Source organism: Pleurodeles waltl, chromosome 2_2 (assembly GCF_031143425.1).
Source record: "Pleurodeles waltl isolate 20211129_DDA chromosome 2_2, aPleWal1.hap1.20221129, whole genome shotgun sequence".
Classification (NCBI taxonomy): domain Eukaryota; kingdom Metazoa; phylum Chordata; class Amphibia; order Caudata; family Salamandridae; genus Pleurodeles; species Pleurodeles waltl.
This window is the reverse complement of record NC_090439.1, coordinates 1,031,536,675-1,031,560,174: the sequence shown is the minus strand read 5'-3', so window position 1 is coordinate 1,031,560,174 and position 23,500 is coordinate 1,031,536,675.

Here is a 23,500-nt window from a genome sequence, read left to right as displayed (position 1 = left end):
ATCAACCCCAGCACATCTCTTATCCAACATCGTGGCTTCATATTCCTTCAAACACTGCATCACACACAAATTGGGTATGTTACCAAACCTTGGATAAAAATTAGACCCAGACATAGCCTTAGTCCAATCACAAATCTCCAAAACTACTCCTTCTGGCTGAAAGAATCAAAGTGACACTTCCAAAGCCTTAACATCTGAGACTCTTTGAAAAGAAATATGACAAAGCAGTGTTGCTAACTTCCAAGACAACTATCTCACCTCCAAGTATCTGTTACTTGGCCAACTCTCAAATAACTGTAAAACCAAATCCACATTACGTAATGTTTGAAACTTCACAATAGACAGTCTTCTCAACCGTATCCCTTTCATCACCCTGCAAACTAAATGACTTCTACCAACAGACAAACTTTGCTGCAATGAATGTCCAGATGCAACTGCCTACCTGTAAAACTTTACTAGCTTGTACGACATACCTTTATCAAATAAACCTGCAAGGAAATTTTCGACCTGTACCTCATCAGCCTCCACAGGATCCAAATCCCTTTCCACACACCAACGTAAACATAACTTCAATGCTCCTTTGTACCTTGTTTTAGTTCCTGGTGCCCATAACTCATTGAATAAGCTAGTAGGTATAACCAAAATCTTCCAGATCACCTGTTATCCCCCATAATAGAAGGTTGAGACAACCTGGCTCCATTGTCGCGTAGGCTGTCATTATTCTAATGAGACTACTGGATTTTGAGTGGCAGAATCGCCTGTGGTGTGGGAGACTGAGTCTGACCCACTACAGGTGACACTTGTCATTCCAATCCGGGTTTTGCTCTGGCTAACTAGCAGTGCCTCACCTCTACCCAAGGGAAGGGGTGATTGGGCAGCCGAGCGCATGACATAGCTGGTTTCTCAGGGAAGCCGTGGTCACTCAGGTCTGATCCGTTTCTCTCATTTACATTAGTCTCATATACACAATGACAAACAGCTGCAGTATATGTTTCAGTAATGCTTTTAATGAAGCAACTGCATCTTAGACAGCAAAGCATGGGCTGCAATAACCAGGACAATACAGCATGACAAGATTAAAATTATGACAAGAAGAGTAAAGCATAGAAATAATGCTACCATATTGTCACTAGAGTCTATAGACTAATTCCTACCTAGTCTATACTAGAGCACAGCGTGTTAAGCTCTATTTCTGCCCTTCAGGTTCTCCTGGAAAGGTCTCATCCCCATACCTGAGCAAAGGCCTGGAATCTGCAAAAGCAGCTGTAGCGAAGCATTCAGCAATCAGCATACAGTTGTGGTTCTCTGGCTGGAATCTCCCTCTAACGTATAAGGGACAGGGAAGTGTTTTTATAATAAAACAGCTAATGTTCTGAGAAAATGTCCCTTCGTAAGGATGTGTGTTTTCTATGAATGTCAGAGAAAAAACTTTATACCACATTCAACGGCAACCTATCTTACTGCAGCCTTGGAAGAAGCACAGAGTGAGCAAGAATGTCTTGTTTGAGAACACAGTGCTGGCCTAGGCAAAAACAGCTAGATAGAAGGAAATAAAACAAGACCGTAAAAGTGGCTACTGTAACAGTACCTAAGACTCTGGCTGTTAAGGATTGCTTTAAATCACTGTTTAATTGCTCCACAATACTATTTCCCTCGGGATGAAATGGAGACGAGTACTGGAGTTGGACCCCCAACTAAGCCATGGCGTCCCTGAATGCCCTTGAGGCGAAAGCTGGGCCATTGTCTGAGTGGAATGCCGCAACCGCATTTGTGCCGATAAAGACTCGCAAATCTTTCATAACAGTCCGAGCGTCAGCTGAGCGTTGAGGCCACACCCATAGAAATCTGGAGCAGGAGTCAACAGCAACTAAGATATATTTGTACACACTGTCTGGTGTTAGGGGACTGCAATGGTCCAAGTACACACGTTGTAAAGGTTTTTTGGAAATTAGGAGGGGTGTCTGCGCTGGGCGTTTACCGGTGGAAACTTTAATTTGTTGGCAGATGTCACAACAAAGGACATACTGCTTGGTCTCCTTATATAGGCCTGGCCACCAAAACCGGCTTGTAGCAATGATATTGTAGCCGCCACACCAGCATGGGCAAGATGCTGCCCCCTCTTTCACTTCTTTAATCAACTCTGGTCTCATATCTTTATTAGGAATTTCTCTAACCCCTAAGCCTGGTATCATAACTTCAGCGTTTAGGCAGCCCCCCATTCGGTAGGAATATTTAGCAGGAAATGGTTTTGGATAGGGCGTGCCATCAGCCGTAGCTTTCAGGGCAGCCAATATGTCTTTGTCAGGTTTCGCATTTAGGCGGGTTACTGCAGCAACAGTGGCTATAGCGACTGCTCACTTTGTGGCTTCATCAGCCAGTGTATTCCCAGCAACGTGTATTCCAACGCGCTGGTGTTCAAGTGTATGTACAACATGGACATTTGGTAGCATTTCCTTCAGATCTGCTACTTTCCCCCACAGTAGTCTGTGTTTAATGGTGTTGCCTTTAGAATCTCTGGACCCATTCTGGCGCCGGTAATGCAGGTATTCATTGAAGGACTGGACACAATAGTACGAATCACAAACAATCAGCGTGTGCTGTGCAGGATCTGTATGTTCCAGCGCCATCAACAGAGCTTTCAGCTCTGCTAGTTGTGCTGTGCAATCCCCTAGGGTTTGCATGAATGTATGTTGGGGACAAAATGTATTATCCTCCATGTAGCCACTTACGACTGCGCAAGCAGCAGAGTATTGATGGTTTGTGCCAATTGCAGGTTATGCAGAGCCATCGGTGTACATGACTTTATGATATTGTTCAATAGGCAATGTGTTTGCTGGAACTTGGTATTCTGGTTCGCATTGCTAAAATTCTTGAGTTTTTATTTTTTTTGGTCAAAACTGTAGTCTACATCAGTGGCTGTCAAAGACGTGGCCCATTGTATCCAACGTGGATGTAATGCTTTAGCGTTAGGAACGCTGGCTTTTATGACAGCCTCTAGAGCTGGAATGGGAGAAACATCAATAATGCGTTTGCTCTGGGCTAGAGGTCTTTTTTTAATGACAGCCATCTGAACAGTAGTGAGAATTTTCTCAGTGGGAGCAAAGCGTTGTTCTGCTGCTGAGTACAAGTGTGATTTGTAAGCAATCGGGACGGTCTCACCCTCATAAAAAGGTTACATAGGTGAAACCAATGGCACCAGCAATTACTCTGAAGACTAAGGTGGTCATTACAACCTCGGCGGTCTTTTTACAAGACCGCTGAGGGACCGCCGGGCGGAAGACCGCCAGTGGTGTCGGTTTGCCGCTCGGCCTATTATGACCGTTGGCAGCTCTCTGCCCTTTTACAGATGGAGAGCCGCCAACAGCCATACTGGCGGGAGGCGGGGAAGTGGAGGTTGCTCCACCTCCACCTCCACCGCCACGCCAACAGAACACCACCCAGCGAATCATGTCCTGTGATTCACCGTGGCGGTGTTCTGTTGACGGTGTGGTGTCGGCGGAGCTGCCCCCATGGCTCCCGTCCCCTCCCGGAGGATCGACGGAACAGGTAAGTCGATCGTCCGTTAGGGGAGGGGGGTGGGGGGGCGTTGTGTGTTGTGTGGGTGCATGGGGGTGTGCGTCTGTGTATGTAGAGGGGGTGTGTGAGTGCGTGTATGCTTGCGGGGGTGTTATGTGTTTTGGGAATGAGTGCGTGTATGTCTGTGGGTATGTCTGTATGGATGTGTGCGTGTATGTTTGTATGGGGGTGTGCATGTCTGACTGTGTGTGTGGATGTAGGCATGTATGTCGGTGTGTGTGTGTGTGTTGGTGGTGCCTGCGTGCGTGTCATGTGTGTGTGAGTTTCTGTGATGTTGGGGGTCGGGTGGGGAGGGGGGCCCTGCCACCTTTGGGGGGTGGCAGGGGTGGTGGGGGGTGTAGGGTAGGGAGTCGGGGTGGGGGTGGGGGGTGACGAAGACCCCTATCAGTGCCAGGGAAGGGATTCCCTGGCACTGATAGTGCTTACTGCCATCGATTTCATGGCGGTTTCCAACCGCAGGAAATCCACGGCGGTAAGCCAGGTCAAAATACCATCGGCAGTATAGGGACGGCCGCCGGGCTGGAGACCAAGGTCTCCAGCCCGTCGGGCGGAACGGAGAAGCGGCGGATGACCATGGCGGTAACCGCCATGGTCATAATACGAAAAAAAAGACCGCCAGCCTGTTGGTGGTTTTACCGCCGCTTCTCCGCCTTCCGCCAGGGTCATAATGACCCCCTAAGTATGTTTTGTTGTCCCTTGTGTGTAGATGTTGTGCTGCACGCATGTCTGTTTACAGTTCTCTGATAATGTGTGTGTGTTCGACTGTCCAAAATTTGCTTGAAAAGTCAGGACGTATTAAGTCATTTAAGGGTTTTTTGCGTGATGCATAATCTGGAATGTAAGTTCTGCCAAAATTTAGGAAACCCAATAGGGAATGGAGTTTTTTTAATCGCATTTGGAAGATGTAATTGTACGTATTTTTCTAAGAATTGTGGCGCTAGGCTCTTTCCTTCACTCAATAGATCATATCCCACAAACAGGACCCTGAGGAAACTTATTTTTTCTTTTTTTTTAAGTTGAATTTGTAGCCAAATTCTGCAAATCCCACAACAATGTGCGCTACCCGTCTTAAATGTTGTAGTAATTTATTATCCGTAAGATAGATATCATCTATAAAGGACAATGCTTCAGTGTCAATGTCATGCAAAATTGCAGTCACACGAGCTGCAAATAGGCCTGGGCTGTTCCTGTACCCCTGGGGTAAACAACATAATTTTTTCTGAGAGCCTAGTGCACTGAAACTTGTTAAGTCTCTACTTTCAGGCGCTATATTCTGGCAGAAGAAATCATTGGAAATGTCCAGTGTTGTTTTATATTTTATGCACACTATGGGGGTCATTCTAAGTTTGGTGGGCGGCGGTTGCCGTCCGTCAAACGTGAACCGCCAATTGCCCGCTCCGCGGTCAGAAGACCGCTGGGGCCATTCAGACTTTCCCGCTGGGCCGGCGGGCGCCCGCCAAGGGAGCACCCGCCGGCCCAGTGGGAAAGGGCCTGCAACATTGAAGCCGGCTCCGAATGGAGCCGGCGGTGTTGCAGGTGTGCGACGGGTGCAGTTGCACCCGTCGCGCTTTTTACTGTCTGCTATGTAGACAGTGAAAAGCATGCTGGGGCCCAGTGGCATGGGCAGTGCAGGGGCCCCCAGGGGCCCCAGGACACCCGTTCCCACCATCCTGTTCCTGGCGGTGAAAACCGCCAGGAACAGGCTGGCGGGAAGGGGTTCAGAATCCCCAGCGCCGCCATGGAGGATTCGCCCAGCCGGGGAAAATCCGGCGGGAAACCGCCGGACCCGGTTTTCCGAACGCGGCTTTACAGCCGCGGTCGGAATGGGCTATGAAGCACCGCCAGCTTGTTAGCGGTGCTTCAGTCGTTCGTGGCCCTGGTGGTCGAAGACCGCCAGGGTCAGAATGACCCCCTATGTTCATTAGTGCTGTGCTATGTGAATTTTGTATAGCATACGTGCGTGTATGACTGTTTAGATGTCTGTAGTCTAAAACTATTCTGTATGAATGGTCTGGTTTATCTACTGGGATTAAAGAATTATTCATTGGGGAGACATAGGGTTCCATTACACCCTTGTACTCTAGTTGTGTGAGAATTTCTCTCACGGGTACTTTTGCATCATGTTTTATTGGATATTGAGGTTGAGATTGTGGTTGATTTTTAATAGGAATTACATGGTAGAGGGAATCTTCATCCCATCCTACATGGTTGCGATATTACGCGAGTGCCTGCGCCCAATCGATGGCGTAGGGTTCAACGATTTCCTCCAGAACAAGGGGCGAGAAGGAATGTTTTATAACATCTTCCCCATATGGGCAGGTACGGACAAATTCAGGTGGCCAATCTTGTTCGGCCAACAAAACATCATATATATTTACCAAGCGATCCCAAACGATTGCGTCTATTGTGCATTCAATGTCTCCTTCTAGCTGTAGCATTACTTTATACATCCTATCAGGCATGGAGACATGCATGTCCGCAGTTTCTACTTGTAGAAAGTCATCAGTTGCTTTCACCTCCAGATGCTCTAGAAGACTCTGGTGAACTATTGTGACCTCTGCCGCGCTGTCGAGCAGCGCTAGTGCCCACTTCCTGTTCTTCAAGAGGACCCTCTTCTTGAGCGGCATGTCATGCTGCAACTGCTGGCACCTTTTTCTTTTTCAATTAGGGTTTTTTTGGGAGAGGTTTCTCTTCCTTTTTAACAGAAACCTCTGACGAGCATTGTGATTCCTGTCTCGGTTTCACGTAGTCTGTTCTTCGCTCTGATTGCCCACCTCTCTCACTGCATTTTTCCGATGAGTCCCGAAAGGAACGAGATTGCCGTGTATCAGTATATTGATATCTATCAGGCATTTTTATATCATCTCTATTTCGGAGATTATGGCCCTCATTATGAACACGGCGGGAAAGACCGCACGCCCAGCGGTGGCGGTAACTAGCACCAACAGGCTGGCGGTCTGGGCCACCAAATAATGAAGCACATGAAAAACAGGCAGCCTGAAAAACACACACCGCCAGCAGAGGAGTGTCCACAATGACGGAAGAGGTCACCCACAGGCCAACGGAAAGGCCCTACCTACCCAATAAATAAGGAAGCACTAGACTGCCGTCAGTTCCGGGGCGGGAACCACCACCACTCAAAGCCAGGCGGAAACGAACCAAATAAAAGGAAACACTTACCGGAGGCTCACACAACACTCCGAAGCAGACATGGAGAGAGAGTTGGAAATCATGTCAGTGCTGCTCCTTGCCATATACCTCCGCGACTGTGACTGCCGACAAAGACGACGACGGTAAGTACCACAAACTACTAAACAAGGGAAGAAAGGGCACAGTGACATACCCACCCCCTCCACCCACCCCGCAACGCACCCACAACCAATCACAACATCACAAGGCATACACACCTGAGCAAGAGGTACTTACCCGACACAAGCCCAAGACAACCTGCCCAAACTACCCACATGTGCACAACACCCCCCCACAGTGAAACGAGGAACCACAGATCCAGAGTGTGCCAACACCAACACTGGGCACACAAACTTAATTAAAGCTCCAGGATCAACAGATTGTCCAAGTGAAGCCATTGGCCAGTCCATATAAAAAAGGCTGATGGGCCCAAATGGCCTGAACTTGACTTTCACATGTGCACATGGTACTCCACCATAAAGGGGCATCAATGGGGCAGCCAGGCACCTCAGGGAACAGGGGGAGGGGATGGCGTAGGTGGGGACTTACGTCTGGAGGGGTGGGCTTGGGCTTACGTTTCAGAGGTGGAGGGGGTTTTGGCTTTGCTTCGGAAGGTGGGGGAGTGGGCTTAGACCGGGGGTAGCAGATGGCCCAGGACCAGCACAGGGTCTCTTCTACTGGGGAAGATGCACCGGCATGGGAAGGGCTGCGGGGCGGACTTGGACGTGGAAGGAGTGGACAGGGCAAGGAGTTGTGCACATTTAGGGATGAGACAGGGTGGGCCAGTGGGTTCAAAAAGTTCTACACGGGGTAGGAAAAGTTTCTTAGGGGCTGTCAGGGTGGACCTGGAGGAAGGTGTGGGAGTGGAGGTAGAGGGGGTGGTTGTAACAGGTGTAGGTGTGAGTGACGTGGATGCAGGTGCCTGAACAGTATGCTGAGGTGTGGTGGATGTGTGTTGGGTGGGTGTACGTGAGCATCTGAGTGTAATGGGAGGAGGGGGGGTTGACACAGTGGGCCAAGACAGGCTGCCAGTGGATGTTGTCTGGGTGTCTGCAAGTTTGGTGAGTATGCTGCAAGTGTTAGTCAAAGTCGTTGTGGTGAGTGCAGGTGTGGTGCCTGGGGTGCATGACTGGATGTCTGATGTTGTGGTGACTGCAAGAATGGGGTCAGCAACAGTGAATGAGGGTGCAGTGCTTGTGAGTGTGCATGTATAGGTGACAGACAGGGGGACGGAAGAGGTGGACACAGTGGGGGAAGTGGATGTTGTTGTGTGTGCCTTTGAATGTTGGCTGTGTGTATGCCTGTGGTGGGATGTGTGGTGCTTGTGTTTCTGAGTGTGCTTCTTGTGTGTTAGGTGTGTGCATGGCTGTCTGAACGTGTGCTTGGGATGGGTGAAGGGAGTGGGGTGTTGGAAGGGGTAGAGGTGGTTGGAGGGCCAGAAAGACCAGGGACACTGGCTGCTGTCAAAGAGGAGGCCAGAGCCTGAAAAGATCTCTGTAGGACAGACATGGCACTGTGAATGTCTTCCAGGTATGCATTGCACTGCTGCATCTGGGATGCTAGCCCCTGGATGGCATTCAAGATGGTTGTCTGCACTACAGAGATGCTCCTCAGGAGGTCAATAGCCTCCTCCATGAGGGCAGCAGGGCTGACTGGGGCAGGGGATGAGGTGCCCGGGGCAAAGGAGACGCTCACCCTGCTGGGTGAGCAGGCACGGGCAACTGGGTGGGGTGCAACTGGGAGGGCCGTGATTGTATGGGGGTGGCGGAAGATGTCAAAGATTGACACCAGGGAGCTCCCATCGGAGGAGGTATCAGAGTCACTACCTCCAGTGGTAATTGCCTCCCCCATGGTACTCCCCTCGCCCTCCAACCCCTGGTCCACTTGGCATCAGTAGACTCTGCCTCCATGGAACCGTGGGCCGCTGTATCCCCACTCGCCGGTGCCACTGCTCCCTCACCAGATGATGCTGATGTACACAGACAACACGAGAGTACAGGGGTGGGGATACAAAACAATAGACAGAATATTAACATCTGAATGGATGTACATATCTGGTTCACCCATACTTTTACCCAACTAATACACCAACATGCAGCACCTACAGCTATACTCATGGCCATGCCCCTGACTACTGGCCACAACCCTAGTATTCAACCATCTCCCACATTACAGAAGGACCTGAAGAACTGCAGACCTGCCCCTAATCATCTAACTGCCCATGGGGGGCATAATGCTAAATACATTTCCCTCGGGATGAAATGGAGACGAGTACTGGAGTTGGACCCCCAACTAAGCCATGGCGTCCCTGAATGCCCTTGAGGCGAAAGCTGGGCCATTGTCTGAGTGGAATGCCGCAACCGCATTTGTGCCGATAAAGACTCGCAAATCTTTCATAACAGTCCGAGCGTCAGCTGAGCGTTGAGGCCACACCCATAGAAATCTGGAGCAGGAGTCAACAGCAACTAAGATATATTTGTACACACTGTCTGGTGTTAGGGGACTGCAATGGTCCAAGTACACACGTTGTAAAGGTTTTTTGGAAATTAGGAGGGGTGTCTGCGCTGGGCGTTTACCGGTGGAAACTTTAATTTGTTGGCAGATGTCACAACAAAGGACATACTGCTTGGTCTCCTTATATAGGCCTGGCCACCAAAACCGGCTTGTAGCAATGATATTGTAGCCGCCACACCAGCATGGGCAAGATGCTGCCCCCTCTTTCACTTCTTTAATCAACTCTGGTCTCATATCTTTATTAGGAATTTCTCTAACCCCTAAGCCTGGTATCATAACTTCAGCGTTTAGGCAGCCCCCCATTCGGTAGGAATATTTAGCAGGAAATGGTTTTGGATAGGGCGTGCCATCAGCCGTAGCTTTCAGGGCAGCCAATATGTCTTTGTCAGGTTTCGCATTTAGGCGGGTTACTGCAGCAACAGTGGCTATAGCGACTGCTCACTTTGTGGCTTCATCAGCCAGTGTATTCCCAGCAACGTGTATTCCAACGCGCTGGTGTTCAAGTGTATGTACAACATGGACATTTGGTAGCATTTCCTTCAGATCTGCTACTTTCCCCCACAGTAGTCTGTGTTTAATGGTGTTGCCTTTAGAATCTCTGGACCCATTCTGGCGCCGGTAATGCAGGTATTCATTGAAGGACTGGACACAATAGTACGAATCACAAACAATCAGCGTGTGCTGTGCAGGATCTGTATGTTCCAGCGCCATCAACAGAGCTTTCAGCTCTGCTAGTTGTGCTGTGCAATCCCCTAGGGTTTGCATGAATGTATGTTGGGGACAAAATGTATTATCCTCCATGTAGCCACTTACGACTGCGCAAGCAGCAGAGTATTGATGGTTTGTGCCAATTGCAGGTTATGCAGAGCCATCGGTGTACATGACTTTATGATATTGTTCAATAGGCAATGTGTTTGCTGGAACTTGGTATTCTGGTTCGCATTGCTAAAATTCTTGAGTTTTTATTTTTTTTGGTCAAAACTGTAGTCTACATCAGTGGCTGTCAAAGACGTGGCCCATTGTATCCAACGTGGATGTAATGCTTTAGCGTTAGGAACGCTGGCTTTTATGACAGCCTCTAGAGCTGGAATGGGAGAAACATCAATAATGCGTTTGCTCTGGGCTAGAGGTCTTTTTTTAATGACAGCCATCTGAACAGTAGTGAGAATTTTCTCAGTGGGAGCAAAGCGTTGTTCTGCTGCTGAGTACAAGTGTGATTTGTAAGCAATCGGGACGGTCTCACCCTCATAAAAAGGTTACATAGGTGAAACCAATGGCACCAGCAATTACTCTGAAGACTAAGGTGGTCATTACAACCTCGGCGGTCTTTTTACAAGACCGCTGAGGGACCGCCGGGCGGAAGACCGCCAGTGGTGTCGGTTTGCCGCTCGGCCTATTATGACCGTTGGCAGCTCTCTGCCCTTTTACAGATGGAGAGCCGCCAACAGCCATACTGGCGGGAGGCGGGGAAGTGGAGGTTGCTCCACCTCCACCTCCACCGCCACGCCAACAGAACACCACCCAGCGAATCATGTCCTGTGATTCACCGTGGCGGTGTTCTGTTGACGGTGTGGTGTCGGCGGAGCTGCCCCCATGGCTCCCGTCCCCTCCCGGAGGATCGACGGAACAGGTAAGTCGATCGTCCGTTAGGGGAGGGGGGTGGGGGGGCGTTGTGTGTTGTGTGGGTGCATGGGGGTGTGCGTCTGTGTATGTAGAGGGGGTGTGTGAGTGCGTGTATGCTTGCGGGGGTGTTATGTGTTTTGGGAATGAGTGCGTGTATGTCTGTGGGTATGTCTGTATGGATGTGTGCGTGTATGTTTGTATGGGGGTGTGCATGTCTGACTGTGTGTGTGGATGTAGGCATGTATGTCGGTGTGTGTGTGTGTGTTGGTGGTGCCTGCGTGCGTGTCATGTGTGTGTGAGTTTCTGTGATGTTGGGGGTCGGGTGGGGAGGGGGGGCCCTGCCACCTTTGGGGGGTGGCAGGGGTGGTGGGGGGTGTAGGGTAGGGAGTCGGGGTGGGGGTGGGGGGTGACGAAGACCCCTATCAGTGCCAGGGAAGGGATTCCCTGGCACTGATAGTGCTTACTGCCATCGATTTCATGGCGGTTTCCAACCGCAGGAAATCCACGGCGGTAAGCCAGGTCAAAATACCATCGGCAGTATAGGGACGGCCGCCGGGCTGGAGACCAAGGTCTCCAGCCCGTCGGGCGGAACGGAGAAGCGGCGGATGACCATGGCGGTAACCGCCATGGTCATAATACGAAAAAAAAGACCGCCAGCCTGTTGGTGGTTTTACCGCCGCTTCTCCGCCTTCCGCCAGGGTCATAATGACCCCCTAAGTATGTTTTGTTGTCCCTTGTGTGTAGATGTTGTGCTGCACGCATGTCTGTTTACAGTTCTCTGATAATGTGTGTGTGTTCGACTGTCCAAAATTTGCTTGAAAAGTCAGGACGTATTAAGTCATTTAAGGGTTTTTTGCGTGATGCATAATCTGGAATGTAAGTTCTGCCAAAATTTAGGAAACCCAATAGGGAATGGAGTTTTTTTAATCGCATTTGGAAGATGTAATTGTACGTATTTTTCTAAGAATTGTGGCGCTAGGCTCTTTCCTTCACTCAATAGATCATATCCCACAAACAGGACCCTGAGGAAACTTATTTTTTCTTTTTTTTTAAGTTGAATTTGTAGCCAAATTCTGCAAATCCCACAACAATGTGCGCTACCCGTCTTAAATGTTGTAGTAATTTATTATCCGTAAGATAGATATCATCTATAAAGGACAATGCTTCAGTGTCAATGTCATGCAAAATTGCAGTCACACGAGCTGCAAATAGGCCTGGGCTGTTCCTGTACCCCTGGGGTAAACAACATAATTTTTTCTGAGAGCCTAGTGCACTGAAACTTGTTAAGTCTCTACTTTCAGGCGCTATATTCTGGCAGAAGAAATCATTGGAAATGTCCAGTGTTGTTTTATATTTTATGCACACTATGGGGGTCATTCTAAGTTTGGTGGGCGGCGGTTGCCGTCCGTCAAACGTGAACCGCCAATTGCCCGCTCCGCGGTCAGAAGACCGCTGGGGCCATTCAGACTTTCCCGCTGGGCCGGCGGGCACCCGCCAAGGGAGCACCCGCCGGCCCAGTGGGAAAGGGCCTGCAACATTGAAGCCGGCTCCGAATGGAGCCGGCGGTGTTGCAGGTGTGCGACGGGTGCAGTTGCACCCGTCGCGCTTTTTACTGTCTGCTATGTAGACAGTGAAAAGCATGCTGGGGCCCAGTGGCATGGGCAGTGCAGGGGCCCCCAGGGGCCCCAGGACACCCGTTCCCACCATCCTGTTCCTGGCGGTGAAAACCGCCAGGAACAGGCTGGCGGGAAGGGGTTCAGAATCCCCAGCGCCGCCATGGAGGATTCGCCCAGCCGGGGAAAATCCGGCGGGAAACCGCCGGACCCGGTTTTCCGAACGCGGCTTTACAGCCGCGGTCGGAATGGGCTATGAAGCACCGCCAGCTTGTTAGCGGTGCTTCAGTCGTTCGTGGCCCTGGTGGTCGAAGACCGCCAGGGTCAGAATGACCCCCTATGTTCATTAGTGCTGTGCTATGTGAATTTTGTATAGCATACGTGCGTGTATGACTGTTTAGATGTCTGTAGTCTAAAACTATTCTGTATGAATGGTCTGGTTTATCTACTGGGATTAAAGAATTATTCATTGGGGAGACATAGGGTTCCATTACACCCTTGTACTCTAGTTGTGTGAGAATTTCTCTCACGGGTACTTTTGCATCATGTTTTATTGGATATTGAGGTTGAGATTGTGGTTGATTTTTAATAGGAATTACATGGTAGAGGGAATCTTCATCCCATCCTACATGGTTGCGATATTACGCGAGTGCCTGCGCCCAATCGATGGCGTAGGGTTCAACGATTTCCTCCAGAACAAGGGGCGAGAAGGAATGTTTTATAACATCTTCCCCATATGGGCAGGTACGGACAAATTCAGGTGGCCAATCTTGTTCGGCCAACAAAACATCATATATATTTACCAAGCGATCCCAAACGATTGCGTCTATTGTGCATTCAATGTCTCCTTCTAGCTGTAGCATTACTTTATACATCCTATCAGGCATGGAGACATGCATGTCCGCAGTTTCTACTTGTAGAAAGTCATCAGTTGCTTTCACCTCCAGATGCTCTAGAAGACTCTGGTGAACTATTGTGACCTCTGCCGCGCTGTCGAGCAGCGCTAGTGCCCACTTCCTGTTCTTCAAGAGGACCCTCTTCTTGAGCGGCATGTCATGCTGCAACTGCTGGCACCTTTTTCTTTTTCAATTAGGGTTTTTTTGGGAGAGGTTTCTCTTCCTTTTTAACAGAAACCTCTGACGAGCATTGTGATTCCTGTCTCGGTTTCACGTAGTCTGTTCTTCGCTCTGATTGCCCACCTCTCTCACTGCATTTTTCCGATGAGTCCCGAAAGGAACGAGATTGCCGTGTATCAGTATATTGATATCTATCAGGCATTTTTATATCATCTCTATTTCGGAGATTATGGCCCTCATTATGAACACGGCGGGAAAGACCGCACGCCCAGCGGTGGCGGTAACTAGCACCAACAGGCTGGCGGTCTGGGCCACCAAATAATGAAGCACATGAAAAACAGGCAGCCTGAAAAACACACACCGCCAGCAGAGGAGTGTCCACAATGACGGAAGAGGTCACCCACAGGCCAACGGAAAGGCCCTACCTACCCAATAAATAAGGAAGCACTAGACTGCCGTCAGTTCCGGGGCGGGAACCACCACCACTCAAAGCCAGGCGGAAACGAACCAAATAAAAGGAAACACTTACCGGAGGCTCACACAACACTCCGAAGCAGACATGGAGAGAGAGTTGGAAATCATGTCAGTGCTGCTCCTTGCCATATACCTCCGCGACTGTGACTGCCGACAAAGACGACGACGGTAAGTACCACAAACTACTAAACAAGGGAAGAAAGGGCACAGTGACATACCCACCCCCTCCACCCACCCCGCAACGCACCCACAACCAATCACAACATCACAAGGCATACACACCTGAGCAAGAGGTACTTACCCGACACAAGCCCAAGACAACCTGCCCAAACTACCCACATGTGCACAACACCCCCCCACAGTGAAACGAGGAACCACAGATCCAGAGTGTGCCAACACCAACACTGGGCACACAAACTTAATTAAAGCTCCAGGATCAACAGATTGTCCAAGTGAAGCCATTGGCCAGTCCATATAAAAAAGGCTGATGGGCCCAAATGGCCTGAACTTGACTTTCACATGTGCACATGGTACTCCACCATAAAGGGGCATCAATGGGGCAGCCAGGCACCTCAGGGAACAGGGGGAGGGGATGGCGTAGGTGGGGACTTACGTCTGGAGGGGTGGGCTTGGGCTTACGTTTCAGAGGTGGAGGGGGTTTTGGCTTTGCTTCGGAAGGTGGGGGAGTGGGCTTAGACCGGGGGTAGCAGATGGCCCAGGACCAGCACAGGGTCTCTTCTACTGGGGAAGATGCACCGGCATGGGAAGGGCTGCGGGGCGGACTTGGACGTGGAAGGAGTGGACAGGGCAAGGAGTTGTGCACATTTAGGGATGAGACAGGGTGGGCCAGTGGGTTCAAAAAGTTCTACACGGGGTAGGAAAAGTTTCTTAGGGGCTGTCAGGGTGGACCTGGAGGAAGGTGTGGGAGTGGAGGTAGAGGGGGTGGTTGTAACAGGTGTAGGTGTGAGTGACGTGGATGCAGGTGCCTGAACAGTATGCTGAGGTGTGGTGGATGTGTGTTGGGTGGGTGTACGTGAGCATCTGAGTGTAATGGGAGGAGGGGGGGTTGACACAGTGGGCCAAGACAGGCTGCCAGTGGATGTTGTCTGGGTGTCTGCAAGTTTGGTGAGTATGCTGCAAGTGTTAGTCAAAGTCGTTGTGGTGAGTGCAGGTGTGGTGCCTGGGGTGCATGACTGGATGTCTGATGTTGTGGTGACTGCAAGAATGGGGTCAGCAACAGTGAATGAGGGTGCAGTGCTTGTGAGTGTGCATGTATAGGTGACAGACAGGGGGACGGAAGAGGTGGACACAGTGGGGGAAGTGGATGTTGTTGTGTGTGCCTTTGAATGTTGGCTGTGTGTATGCCTGTGGTGGGATGTGTGGTGCTTGTGTTTCTGAGTGTGCTTCTTGTGTGTTAGGTGTGTGCATGGCTGTCTGAACGTGTGCTTGGGATGGGTGAAGGGAGTGGGGTGTTGGAAGGGGTAGAGGTGGTTGGAGGGCCAGAAAGACCAGGGACACTGGCTGCTGTCAAAGAGGAGGCCAGAGCCTGAAAAGATCTCTGTAGGACAGACATGGCACTGTGAATGTCTTCCAGGTATGCATTGCACTGCTGCATCTGGGATGCTAGCCCCTGGATGGCATTCAAGATGGTTGTCTGCACTACAGAGATGCTCCTCAGGAGGTCAATAGCCTCCTCCATGAGGGCAGCAGGGCTGACTGGGGCAGGGGATGAGGTGCCCGGGGCAAAGGAGACGCTCACCCTGCTGGGTGAGCAGGCACGGGCAACTGGGTGGGGTGCAACTGGGAGGGCCGTGATTGTATGGGGGTGGCGGAAGATGTCAAAGATTGACACCAGGGAGCTCCCATCGGAGGAGGTATCAGAGTCACTACCTCCAGTGGTAATTGCCTCCCCCATGGTACTCCCCTCGCCCTCCAACCCCTGGTCCACTTGGCATCAGTAGACTCTGCCTCCATGGAACCGTGGGCCGCTGTATCCCCACTCGCCGGTGCCACTGCTCCCTCACCAGATGATGCTGATGTACACAGACAACACGAGAGTACAGGGGTGGGGATACAAAACAATAGACAGAATATTAACATCTGAATGGATGTACATATCTGGTTCACCCATACTTTTACCCAACTAATACACCAACATGCAGCACCTACAGCTATACTCATGGCCATGCCCCTGACTACTGGCCACAACCCTAGTATTCAACCATCTCCCACATTACAGAAGGACCTGAAGAACTGCAGACCTGCCCCTAATCATCTAACTGCCCATGGGGGGCATAATGCTAAATGACATCAGTCAGAGTCCCTGCCACTAGACAGCATACGTTCTACAGCACCCTCATAAATCCATCAAGGAGGCATTATATAGTCTTGGTACACCCTTGTGTCTGCTGTGCAGCCTTCAAGCACCCATCCAAGTCTGGATATGCCACCGCCAGAATGCGGCGCATTAGGAGGGTCAGGGCCCGACAGCCACCCCTTCCTCGTTGGGAGGACTTCCCCAGCTGGGCCTCGCAGGTCTTCTTTGCCCAGCACCGCAGGTCTTCCCACCGCTTCCTGCAGTGGGTGCTCTGCCAGTTGTAGACTCCCAGGGTCCGCACCTCCCGAGCAATGGCCTGCCAGAGTCCCCTCTTCTGATGGGCACTGACCTGTAGGAGACACACAGAAAATAAACACTGAGGTCAGAAAAAGCACCTTTGATACCGCTGGCCATACGTTCCCTATGTGACAGACACTAAAAACAGCATTCCAGCATCTCACTTACGCTGAATGTCATGCCTTAAATGGCTGTGCAGTTACAAATTATGCACACATGCATACAATCATCCACCATCATCACACACATCCATGCATCCCATCTGCCTACTCACCTGCACCTCTGGTCGACCATATAACTTGGCATACAGGGGAAGGTCCCTGTCCACCAGCTTCTCCAGCTCCTCCGTGGTGAAGGCCGGGGCCCTTTCCCCTGTGACTCGTGCCATTCCCAGGACCAGAATCAGGCCACAGCAGCAAACTCAGTAGTATACTTGTGTGCACAGAATCCGGGAGTCAAGTGAGCCTAGGGTGACAAAATGGTGTAGGCTCCGCGGTGCTGTGCACAGTAACTGCCGGCGGCGATCATGATAGGCCCATATTCCCCATTGACAACCATGTTAACCAATGAATGGGTGCACGCCTTACGCCATTACGACAACTGCTACTGCTATGAGGTCACTTCCACTGCTACATGCCTGGATGACAGGGGGCTGACATTTTGAGAACTACTACACAGTTATTATTTGGTCATGGGCCCCAACCAGGCCCTATGGACCCCGGCCCTCAAACACATGCTCAAAAGACTATTTACTCATTACAACAGTCCAGATGTATCAGTTAGGACATGTCACTCCAGTTTAACATCTTACAATGCTTATGTGTCACCTAAATGTTTGACAGCAGTGTTAAATACACAACATGTTGTGCTAATGAATTTGCATCTGTCACTTGTGTACACTCCAGGAACCAACTGATCCAACTATACTTCCCCTGACTATGAGATACTGCTCGCTGATGATGTTGTCTGTACTGCATACTGTTAGTCTGACTTATTTTCTATGGGGGTGTGGGGTCTGCAGCCATTTATACTGTAACATGAATTTCAAGTGCCACGTGACATGATAAACAACCTGTTAGACATTTCTGTTTACTCCACACCATGCTGTGCGTGGGGTGCAATTCCTGCAATAAAGGACTGATTACTGAATTTAACTTGCAAATGCATTCACACTTTGATTTGATTCAACATAACAGAGGACATTGAACTTGGTGGACATGGGTTTTAATAGGGGCAGGGATGCTTTGGTGCTCTTTACAGTGAAGGGAGTGGGCTGATGGTGGGTGTCCATACTGGTTACATGGTCGCAGCGATTGGTGGCAGTGGTTATATGTCCATCTGTACTTTACTAGTTGTTGAGTTGCTATTGGCCGGTGATGATGGTGTTTCAGTGGCACATTTGGGAGACAGTTCGTGTCAGAGTCACTTCTTTGATGGTGCCTTGGTCTTGGCAGGTGTACCAGTGCCATATCTGGGTCTGAGGGACCGTTTGAGTGTCTGGTGTTGGGCTGTACAGGTAGGGGTGCTGGTCTCCTGTGTGTCCTTAGACAGCGGCACCAGTCCAGTAGCTGCAGCTAATGTTGACGGCTGATCTGTATTGTGGTCTGTGGTAGGGGCTTCCTGGTTTGTGGGGGTCTCAGGCTGGGTTGGAAAGTGGTGCAGCAGCACTCCTGCAATAGTGGCCATGGTGGCATTGAGCTGTTTCCACTGCTCCATGGCCTCTTGGTGGTGTGCTATCTGCAGCCTTTGATTCTGCTCAAGGGTGGCCACGATCTGGCCCATCCTGTTCTGGGTATGGTGGTAGGATCCCAGGACCTCAGAGATCACCTCCTGGGCTGCAGCATCAATCCTTTGGCCTCCCCCTGGGCCACTGATGCCCTCGCACTGCCCCTAGCCCCTGTGCCTGTGTCCCCTACACAGGTCTGGCGGTACTACTGGGGCCATCGTCCTCCTGCCTGTTGGTAGGTGGAGACTGTGGCCTCTGTATTTGTGTTCCACCATTCTGTGGCCTGGATACACTGGTGTGGGGTCATTTGCCATGTGCTGATGTTGGTGGCTGGGTGGTAGTTGTGTCAGTGGTGTCCTGGGTAGGGCTACTAGATGGTGAAAGTCCAGGACTGTGTGATGGGCCAGGGTATTCCTCATTGTCCAGAGTTCCCTCTCCAGTTTCCTGAGTGGTGCCTCTGTCTCCATGTGGGGCGCTGGCACTCCTTGGCCTTTCCATCGGGGTGGCATGGGTGGTGGTGCATGTGGGGGGGAATGGACATGTGTGTTACATTTACAAAATCAGATGGGGTTTTCAGGCAGACCTATCTTGTGCAGGTTTTCCACTGTTGGGCCATGCAGGGTCCTTTTGTGAGGTTGCCATTGCATTTAGCATGCGATGTGGAGGTGCATTGTGGGTGGTGTAGTGACATTATGATACCTTGCAAGGGGGGGTGGCTGTGCACAGTGGGGGGTATGTGGGCCTGTTGGCGTATTTGTGGACATGCAAGGTGACTGGATGTAGTGATTGTGGCCAGGGTGGGGTGTGCTCCTGGTGGTAGTTGGAGGGGTGAGGTGGTGCATGTGAATATGGGGAAATTGTAGATGACTTATCCGAGTCCATTCCTCCAGTGAGTCCAGTCCAGTGAGGCCCTCAGGGTGCAGGATGGCCAGTACCTTTTCCTCCCAGTCGGTGAAGTTGGGGGGTGTTGGTGGGGGGCCTCCCCCAGCCTTCTGGACCGCAATGTTATGCCTCGAAGCCATTGACCTCACCTTCCCGTGCAGGTCGTTCCATCTCTTGCGGATGTCATCCCTTGTGCATAGATGGATTCCCACTGCGTTGAACTTGTTCACTATTGTCTGCCATAACTCCATCTTCCTGGCGATGGGTGTGTGCTGGACCTGGGCAACGAATATTTGTGGCTCGACCTTGAGTATCTTGTCTACCATTATTCTTAATTCCCTTTCTGTGAAACGTGGGTGCTTAGGGGGTGCCATGGTATGTGTTGAGGGTGGTGTGTTGTGTGGATATTGGTGAGGGTGCTGTTGTGTGGTTGGGTGTGTGAGTTGTGTGTTGTTGCATTCAGCGTCTGCTTGTATTGTTGTCAGTCTGGCTTCTCCTATTGGTGATGCAAAGGATTGTGGGGTGGGTATGTCAGTGTTTTATAGTGTTGTTGATGTGTGTCAGGTGTGTGGGTTGCAAAGTTGCAAATGTGAGCATTTCTTGCTGTTGGGTCCCATTGCTGGCCGTGGCTGTCTGTACCGCCAATGGTCATTTGGCATCCACTAACCGCTGTTGTGATTTGTGCATCATTATTTGGAGGGCGGGAGATTTGTGTGCTCGGCAGTGGCAGAGTGGGATGTGCAGCCTTTCCGCAGACAAGGCCCTGGTGGTGGCTGGTGGCAACAAACATTTTGACAGGTTCTGTTTTTGGCATCTTTATATGCGGGTTTCTGTTCACCGCCGATGGCGGTATTCTGTTCACCGTCGCCACAGTGGGTGACGGTGTTTACCGCCATGTTCATAATGACCCCCTATATCTATTCTGTGGGGTCCCCGTACGCGGAGATTCTCTCCTTTCTTTTTTAGGAGTTTTTTTTTTTTTTATCCTATCGTTTCTTATTACCCTCAGGAGCTTATTTGGGAAAATCTTTGTTTGATTTGCCCTAAAACTGATTTAGTTTGTCTGGCCCCTAGACTATCTCGACCAATACTAAAATAGGTCTCTGCGATAAACTTTGGCAACTCGCGTTCCTGATCCTGTTGAGGAACATTCCAGAGCCGCATGCGCACTGCTAGGGTGACCGCTTCCCCTTTAAGATTACTTAAAATAATTGAGGCTACTGTGGCAAAGGTGGCCATTAATTGCATCCCCAAGTCTAGGGCCGGGGCAGCCCTGTCTTCATCTTGAATTTGTTTCAACACTTCCGGTAAGTTGGCAAGTGTTGGAGTACTGTGTGCGGTAGTGTAGAGAGCAGAAAATACCGTGCCCCAGGTATTACAGTTATCTACTGTGGGGACCATCCCAAATGCAAGCACATCATTAGAATTCTATGTTTATCCTGAGGTCCCATATGGGGAAATACTGCTTCCAGTGTATTTATTTTTTGAGCTAGCCAAAACAGAATTTCTTCTCTCTTGGCGGGTACTTTACCCATAATCGAATTTACAGTTGCAGGGTTAATACCTGGCGTCACTGCATGTGGTTGCGCTGGAGCAGCACGTGCTGGGTTTGTATTCAATGTTTGCATTACAAACTGTACTAATCATCTGTATATTGCTGTCAGTTCAGTATATAAGCGACGAACCTCAGCTACTGCTACATTTGCTACTGCGGGGTGAGGTGTATAAGTGGCCAATAAGGGCCAGGTATGACTATCATTACTCAGAAGACCTAACCTAACTGGTAAAATCGTCTGTGGTAGGGCACAATCAAGCCAATTATGTTGTTCTTGATAAGATAAAGGTATTTCTAAATATGCATATGCTCTGTATTGTCCAGGTACGTTTGCAAGTGTATAGTGATGAAATGTTTTTGTGTTCCCATCAGCTGCTAGAAATGTGACCCAGGAATAAAAAAGTTCTGTTCTATTAGCTGGATGGCCGTCCGCCTCAAAAGTGACTGGACCTCACCAGTAAGTGTGCAGTCAGGGGTTGTCTCATATTGACTGCAATTGCTACCTGTTGTGGATTCGCCATATTAGATGGTAAATTTGTTCAGAGAAGGCACGCCAAATAGGGATTTTCCTTTTAGAGTTCAAGCTTGAGCAACCTCCAGCATCAGATAGGTGTACCCTATTTAGCTGAGGAGGAAATCCTCAATACCACGGACGCCTCGGTATGTAGTACTGAGGTGTCTTTGTATATAATGAGATAGAGATACTCAGGAGGAACCAAAAATTAGAGCCTGACCAAACGTTGGCGGCATCATGTCACGTAGGCTCCCATTATTCTAATGAGACTACTAGATTTTCAGTGGCAGAATCGCGCATGGTGTGGGAGACTGAGTCTGGCCCACTACAAGTGACACCTGTCACTCCAATCTGGGTTTTGCTCCACCTAACTAGTAGTGCCTCACCCCTACCCAAGGGCAGGGGTGATAGGGCAGCCGAGCGCATGGCATAGCTGGTTTCTCAGGGAAGCCGTGGTCACTCAGGTCTCATCCGTTTCTCTCAGTTACATTAGTCTCATATACACAATGACAAACAGAGGCAGTATATGTTTCAGTAATGTTTTTAATGAAGCGGCTGCATCTTAGATAGCAAAGCGTGGGCTGCAATAACCAGGATGATACAGCATGACAAGATTAAAATTGTGACAAGAAGAGTAAAGCATAGAAATAACGCCTCCAGATTGTCACTAGAGTCTATAGATTAATTCCTACCTAGGCTATAATAGAGCACAGCGTGCTAAGCTCTAATTCTGCCCTTCAGGTTCCTCTGGAAAGACATCATCCCCCATACCTGAGCAAAGGCCTGGAATCTGCAAAAGCAGCTGTAGCGAAGCATTCAGCAATCAGCATACAGTTGTGGTTCTCTGGCTGGAATCTCCCTCTAACGTATAAGGGATAGGGAAGTGTTTTTACAATAAAACAGCTGAAGTTCTGAGAAAATGTCCCTACATAAGGATGTGTTTTTTTTCTATTAATGTCAGAGACAAAGCTTTCTACCACGTTCACAGCAACCTATCTTACTGCAGCCTTGGAAGAAGCACAGAGTGAGCAAGAATGTCTTGTTTGAGAACACATTGCTGGCCTGGGCAAAAACAGCTAGATAGAAAGAAATAAAACAAGTCTGTAAAAGTGGCTACTGTAACAATAATAAAGCAAAGCCGAATAAAATATAGCAAGGTAAAAGTGCACAACGGCAGGCCTAGTATGCTAAAATAACGTGTATGGAGCTATAACTAAAATGGATACACAACACCACCAAAGGATGTTCCTTGCCTTCTATGCCCAACAAAAGACCTTTGCAGGACATTATTAAACATGGCTCCTGCACTGCAATCTCCATTACCACTGGAAACCATGCCTGAGTTTTTCAGAAAGGTGTCACCAGAACCAACCAACGACATCTTTATCTCCTTACCTGTACCAACATGCTTTTAATCATTGGGAATAGGAGAAAAGCATATCCCCTCATTCCTACCCAATTCTGCGTAAATGCATCCACTACTATTGCTCTATGAGCTCTCTAGACAGTGACACAAGGGGAGCTGAGGTGTAGCCTGCATATCCTGATGAGCCATCTGAGCTCGGAGGGAGGAGAGGAGTGGTCACTCATACCTGAAAGGGCTGTGCCTGCCCTCACACAATGCAGTATCCAACCCCCTGGTGTGTGTCTGGGGCCTGGCATGGGCAAGGCAGGATTTTGCTCTATGATCCGGCTTCCAATAATTATAATTTGGCAACTGAAAAGTTCGAATGGAAGCAAACAGATCCACCTCTAAAGGTCACATCCTCCTTAGAATACTCTGTGTTAGACTTGGCATTCTTGGCGTAGTCTCCCCTAACTTGTTGCCTGTTTCCCAGGTTGTTGATGTGTGCTGGGCTCTGTTTTTGCTGTTTTTGTTACTCTGGGCACTTTACCACTGCTATTCAGTTCTAAAGTGCAAGCGCTCCTATACAAAATGTGTATGTAATTGGTTTATCCGTGATTGGCATATTTGATTTACTGGTAAGTCCCTAATGCAGTGCACTAGAGGTGCCCAGGGCTTGTAAATCAAATGCTACTAGTGGGCTTGCAGCACTGGTTGTGCCACCCACAATAGTAGCTCTGTAAACATGGCTCAGACCTGTCACTGCAGTGTCTGTGTGTGTAGTTTAAAACTGCCAATT